The following is a 7,461-nucleotide window of genomic DNA, read 5'->3' on the forward strand; positions in this document are numbered from 1 at the left end:
TTACTAAAGATTCAAACTGTTTAGGGAAATGGGCAGAAACGAGGCTAATGACATTCAGTCTCGCAAAGCTGGAAGATCATGCATTAAAGTAGAATCCATAATATAATTAAATGAGGACTTAATAGGTAGAATTGCTGACAATAATGAGGAAAGAATCCTAGGGCTAGATAATAAGATCATCAAGAGTCTAGTTACAAACAGGGGATTTCCTCATAGAGCAGAGGGAGCAATGATTCCTCTATGAAAATGAGTTTCTCATATCTCATTTTGAATCCTGGGTGTAATCCTGGGCTTGTAGCTATGCCAAAACTGAACACTGTGTTAAAAAAAAAAAAAAGGGCCAGCGGGGGTGGGGAGGGGTGGCAAGGGAAACAACGGGAAAGGTTGATCTGGAGCTCAGGAATGTGCCATAATATTTTTAAAAGGAATGTTTCACTCCTTCTTTGATCCCTCAGTGCAAGAAGAGTCTTTAAACTTTGTCTCAGGGCTTAGGGGGTGCCTGGCTGGCTCAGCTGGTAGAACATGCGACTCTTGATCTCAGGTCATGAGTTTGAGCCCCACGTTGGGCGTAGAGTTTACTCAATAAAAAAATAAAAATAAAAAAATAAACTTTGGCTCAGATGTCTGGAGTTTTGGATAGGCATCCCCACAATTCTTTTCATGCTTTGTTCTCACTCTTTTGCTGACTTGGTACTTTGCTGTGTATTTCTGAGATAAGGATTCTAAATTTATTGCAGGGAGAGAGCAGGGGTTTTGAGCTGAGAAAAAGGAAATGTAATAATTTTGAAGTAGCGTTATTTGAGCACAGTAAAGAACACATGAGTGCAGAGTGGGCTACAACTTCGTGAAACCAAAAACAGCCTCTAACCACAGACCTATCATCAGCAGGGGCCAACGAAGTCCCAGGTAGATAAAGAGAGAGGCCATGAAGCGTGTGGCTAGAGAGATGGGAGCCATAGCATTCTGTCCCTTTTCATCCAGTTAGAGTGCAATTGTCTTATGATTGAATAAATAAAATTTGAACCCACATCCTAAAGGCCTACTCTCTCATTTATATATGCAATGAGAGAAAGAGAGAAAGATCCCTTAGACTTGCCCTGTCCAATAGGGTGGCTGTTGGGCACTTAAATGTGGCTGGTCCTGTAAGTGAGAAATACACACGGGATGTCAGAAAAGGACGTAATTTCATTAATAATTTTTATGTGGGGCGCCTGGGTGGCTCAGTCGGTTAAGCGACTGCCTTCGGCTCAGGTCATGATCCTGGAGTCTCGGGATCGAGTCCCGCATCGGGCTCCCTGCTCGGCAGGGAGTCTGCTTCTCCCTCTGACCCTCCTCCCTCTCATGCTCTCTCTATCTCATTCTCTCTGTCTCAAATAAATAAATAAAATCTTTAAAAAAAAATAATTTTTATGTGGACTGTGTATTTGATATTTCTGATATGTCAGTTTAAATAAAATATATTATTAAAATGAATTACCCTTTTTACTTTTTCTTTTTTTTTTTAAAAGATTTATTTATTTATTTATTTGAGAGAGAGAGAGAATGAGAGAGACAGCACATGAGAAGGGGGAGGGTCAGAGGGAGAAGCAGATTCCCTGCTGAGCAGGGAGCCCGATGTGGGACTCGATCCAGGGACTCCAGGATAATGACCTGAGCTGAAGGCAGTCGCTTAACCAACTGAGCCACCCAGGTGCCCCCTTTTTACTTTCTTAATATGGCTACTAGAGAATTTAAAATTCCCATGTAGCTTATGTTATACTGGACAGCCTGCTTTAGATTTTCAAATAGTGGAATGGATGTCTAGGGTAGCAGTTTGCATTCCCCTTTTTAGATTTCTGGAGAGGGGGAGAAAGCTAATAAACAAGGAGTCTGTTTTCATTTTCTTTTCTCAGGAATATAATCTCAAAGTGCTCAGACCAAACTGTTGTCAGTTAGAGTGGATGTTTGGGGCCGATGAAAGCCTCGTGGTACAGAAATTTAATTAATAATATTTAAGAAATGCAGCTGGGGAGAAATAAAGAACACAGTGAACAAGACTAATTATTTGGGCATAATTTCATGTGAATTAAACTCAAAGTCCATCTAAACCTTCACCATGGCTTGTGAAACACTGTTCCTCATAGAAGACAGCAAAATGCCATCATTTGCTCATCTTTGTACACTAGAGGAAACAGAAAATGTTAAACCAAGTAGAACACTAAACTCTCTGTTGTGCCCCAGATCACTGTGTCTGAAAAAAAAATGTAGAACTCTTTCTGTTGGTGGATTTCTTTTTTTCCTGAGTGAGTCAGAGAACAGACTGTGGTTTAAACTAAAAAAAATAAAAAATTAAAAAAAATAAGCCTTCTGCAAACGGGTAAAGGCATGTGGATGGGTGTGGAATTATTCATGAAGCTACAAAGCTGGAGAGACACTCCCTTTTCTCCCCTCTGGAAAGACTGAGGATGTATATGATTCTTGTAATCCAGGTGGCTGCTTACTTGACAACTGTTCTTTTAAAACTGCAACTATGAGAAGCAATCACTTGGCACAATCCTTTTTATGCTGTTTTTTTAAATGAGAAAACTGATTTATATGAATGCACAAACTGAAGAGTGATTATAAAAACAATTGAATGCGTATCATTCTAGACCATTCTAGGCATTCTGGACAGTACTAGCATTGAAATTTACCCAATAAAAGAAATGGGATTATAAACTATTTTGGGGTTAATATGGACAGCTGAGTGATTAATACACATTCAATATCCTTACTGAGACCATCAAATCTCTTTTTATACTTGTTCCCTTTGGGAAAGCAGCTACAGTTTTGGGGGGAGCAAGGATGCCCTGTCCCTTGTTTGGCGAGCAAGAATTCTTGTCCCTTTCAAGGTCTTTTTAGCTGGACTAAGAACGAAATTGATATGAGACAGATTAACAGGAGAAAATCAAATTTAATAGCGTACGTACGGAGAATCTACATGGACCTGGAAATTCTAAGGACAATCAAAATAATGAAGTGTATATGTCATCTTGAACCAAGGAAAAGGGGCAGGATCTGTGCTTTCAAAAGAAGGGAATGCGGGACAACTGGGTGGGTGGCTCCGTTGGTTAAGTGGCTGCGTTTGGCTCAGGTTATGATCTCAGGGTCCTGGGATCGAGCCCTGCATCGGCATCGGGCTCTCTGCTCAGTGGGGAGTCTGCTTCTCCCTCTCACTCTCCCCCTATGCTCTCTCCCTCTCTCAAATAAATAAATAAAATCTTGTAAAACAGAAAGAAAGGAATGCAATTCACAGGGTCATAAGGAGAAGAGCAGAGGTTTGGTAGTTAGATGTTTGCACTGCCATAAGATGGGTTACTCAGACAAGATTTATCTCTGGTAATAACCCTTATTCTGGAAAGACCTTCCCCTCCTCCCCCCATTTAGATTTTTCTGTGTAGTTAAGGGAGGGGCAAAAGCTTCTATTGAATCAGCAAGGTCTTGATTGCCTTCAACTGAAAATAATCCCCATGTAGGGGCACCTGGTGGCTGAGTCGATTAAGCTTCTGACTCTTGATTTCCACTCAGGTCATGATCTCTGGGTCTTGAGATGGAGCCTCCCCCCACCCCCAGTGGGGACTCTTCTTGAGATCCTCTCTCCTCTCTCTCTCCCTCTGCCCCTCTCCCCCAAATAAATAAATCTTAAAAAAAAATCCACATGCCAAAGTGGGATATTCTGGGGGGCTTGTCTTGAACCCATTCAAATTCTACTTGGAAGAGTCAGCAACATTTTCAACAGTGTAAACAATGACCTTGAGCTGTATTGGCAAAGTGCCATGGGAAGAAGACTCCCAACTAAAGGTCAGAATTGGCCTTTTAATTTTTTTAAAAGATTTTTATTTATTTATTTGACAGAGAGAGAGAGAGCACAAGCAGAGGGAGCAGCAGAGGGAGAGGGAGAAGCAGACTCCCCACTGAGCAGGGAGCCCAACACAGGGCTCAATTCCAGGACCCTGGGACCATGACCTGCGCCAAAGGCAGCCGCTTAATGACTGAGCCACCCAGGTGCCCCCAAAATTGGCCTTTTTAAAAAAAAAGTTCTTCCTAAGTGAACCCTAGAGCTTCCTTTATGTAAAAATTGGTTACCCGGCAGGCTTTGGGGCTGACAATGGTTTTTAAATCTTAATAATCTTCTCTGGAATGAAACCAGCATGATTCAAAGAGAAAAGAGAGGCTGGAACATTTGCTAATCCCTGAGTTCTTTTCTTTTTATATTAAAAGAGGATTACTAGCCTAATGTAATTGTTTCTTTTTAAATTACTGGTAGTATCGTTAAATGTATTCAGAATGTGTCACTGAGTGATCGCAAGTGAATTCATACTGATTTAATCAACAGACCATAATCAAAAAGTACAAGCATATTATATATATAGTACATACTTCCAAGGCTCTTGGTCTAACGTGTATTAGAATTTAGAAAGAAAATACAAACTATGACAGATTTTTATTTTTTTTTATTTTTTTTATTTTTATTTTTATTTATTTTTTATTTTTTTTATTTCAAACTATGACAGATTTTTAACTCTTTATGCTTATCATAAAGTCATAGAAGTTTGAGAACTGGAAAGAATCTTTAAGACAGCAGTACAGAGCAGGGGTATGGAACACAGGCAATGGTGTCCAATTTCCTGAGTCCTGAACCTGGCTCTGTGACTTAATAATAGCAGCCACGTTATTTAACCTTCTGGAAACTCAGTTTCCCCTTATATATAAAATAACGATAATCACAGTAATTGTACTGACCTTATAGGGTTATGGAGATTAAATGAGTTAATGTATGTATCTTGCCCAAAGAAGGGACTCAAAAATTGCTAGTTATGATTATTTAATGCAGTCATTGTGTTTCACAGGTGAGAAAACTGCAGCAAAGTGACTTGTCGGGCCCTATCATGAAGCTGTGCTGGAGCCATAGCTGGTATTCAGGGGCTGCGCTCTTACCGCTTTCCTCAACATCCTCTTTGTCCTCAGGACTTTGAAATTATCAATTTTTTATAGTCTTATTGCCCTTTTTTTGTTATGGACCCCAAACGCAACTAAATGCAAACACCTACAAAGCAGGAAAATACAGCCCGCATTTTAATGGTTAAAAAGTTGAGACTGACTAAATTGTAATAGATTTATATCCTAAGAGACTGCTCATCATTTTTCTTGAAATCTTAATCTAGAAGACTTCAAATACGCTTGCTTTACTTCTGAATTCTTTCTACATGTTTCCTTTCAGTTTGTCTCCCTCTGGTGGATCTTAAAAAAAATACTTGCTTTTATTTTCCAAGTAACTCCTGGATTGTTTGGGGTAGGTTTTGCACAAGTTAAGAGTTCATCTGTTGTCATCCTGGTTCATGTTGTGGAACTCCCAGAATACTGTGTTGCCTGGGTGGAAGTCTGTAGAGACTCTAATTCAAGGAGGGTAGAAATAGGCCAAGGGCGTTTGCTCCCTGCCACCTTCATGAGCTCTAAGAAGCACATGCAGATACAAAAGTGTGCAGAGAACAGCAAGTGATTTGAAATGGCTGAGAATAGAGTACAAGCAATTAGGGATGAAAGGCTGTGGTTAAGAGATGGAATGGAAGAGTAAGCAGGGACCAAATCACAGGGCCTTTTAAGTTTTGTTTGAATTTTATTTTTTAGGTAATGAGAGTTGTATTGATTAGGATTAGGCTAAACCGAAAATCCAAATAAGTGGCTTTTAGAAAACAAAAGTTCAGTTCTTTCTATATAAAAGAAATCAGGAAGTAAGTAGTTTGATACGGAGCTCACCATCATCAGGGATCCAGGCCCTTTCTAATTCTACCTCCTCCACCCACAGCGTGTGGCTTTTCTCCTCATGGTCCAAAATGGTTGCCAGAGCTCCAGCCATTGTATACATTTATCTAATTGGACATCTATATTTGCACTTCAGACTCAATTTTCCCAGAAAATAAATTAACTGATTTCTACCCCCAAACTAGTTCTTTCCTTTGGTTCTCTAGCTCCCTATCTCACTAGAAGAAAGAGCAATAAAATGAGACTAAGAAGGAGATGTAGGAGAATCGAGCTGAGAGAGAGTTCAGAAAACAACAGAGGAGTGATTTAAAATGGAGTGGTGAGGGGCGGCTGGCTGGTTTGGTTGGTGAAGCATGTGACTCGATCTCCGTGTCATGAGTTCAAGCCCCATGTTGGGTGTAGAGATTACTTAAAAATAAATTTTTTTAAAAAAAGATTTTATTTATTTATTTGACAGAGAGAGAGAGTGAGAGCTGGAACACAAGCAGGGGGAGTGGGAGAGGGAGAAGCAGGTTTCCCACAGAGCAGGGAGCCCAATGTGGGACTCGATCCCAGGACCCTGGGATCACGACCTGAGCCGAAGGCAGACACTTAACGACTGAGCCACCCAGGTGCCCCCAAAATAAAATCTTAATAAAATAAAATAAAATAAAATAAAATAAAATGTAGTGGTGACTAATCATGCTAAGTGCTGCAGAGTTAAGGCATACAAGATCTGCAGGGCAGCTTTTTTTTTAATGAAGGATTTTTTTTTCTTTAAAGATTTTATTTATTTATTTGAGAGAGAGAGAGCATGAGCAGGAGGTGGGGGAAGAGCAGAGGGAGAGAGAGAAGCAGACTCCCCTCTGAGCAGGAAGCTGGACCGGGATCACAACCCGAAGGCAGACTCTTAACCGACTTAGCCACCCAGGTGCCCCTGAAGGTCGTTTTTTGTGGGGTTTTTTTTTTTTAAGATTTTATTTATTTATTTGACAGAGAGAGACACAGCGAGAGAGGGAACACAAGCAGGGGGAGTGGGAGAGGGAGAAGCAGGCTTCCTGCGGAAGAGGGAGCCTGATGCGGGGCTCGATCCCAGGACCCCGGAATCATGACCTGAGCCGAAGGCAGACGCTTAATGACTGAGCCACCCAGGTGCCCCTGAAGGTCAGCTTTTTCTTAGAGCTGACAGTAAGGTGATTGATGAGCTTGCACTTTTTTGTAGAGCAGAGCTCTGTTCAGTGTTGAGGTTCAGGGGCTAGAATTGCACCTCTCTTACCTCTCACTATTATCATAATGGTGGGATAGTGGGGGTAGAAGTTAGTTGAACTGAGAAGGGAGGGGTAAACGAATAGAAAAAGGGAGCGTTGGCCTTCAAGAAACTCGCATGAAGAGAAGAGTGTCTTGTGCTTGTCCCTGTCATGGTTGACCCAGCATACTGTGAGGTTAGCTTCCAATCAGAAAGAGTTGTGGGGGGTGCCTGGGTGGCTCTGACTCTTGATTTTGGCTCAGGTCATGATCTCAGGGTCCTGAGATCAAGCTTAATGTTTGGCCTCCCGCTGAATGTGGAACCTGCTTGAGATTCTCTCTCTCTGTCCCCCCCTTCCCTCCCCTCTGCTCACTTTGTGTTCTCTCCCCCCACCCCAGAAAGAAAGAAAAAGAAAGAAAGAAAGAAAGAAAGAAAGAAAGAAAGAAAGAAAGAAA

Source organism: Mirounga leonina, unplaced genomic scaffold (assembly GCF_011800145.1).
Source record: "Mirounga leonina isolate KUSES-001 unplaced genomic scaffold, KU_Mleo_1.0 Mir_154, whole genome shotgun sequence".
Lineage (NCBI taxonomy): Eukaryota > Metazoa > Chordata > Mammalia > Carnivora > Phocidae > Mirounga > Mirounga leonina.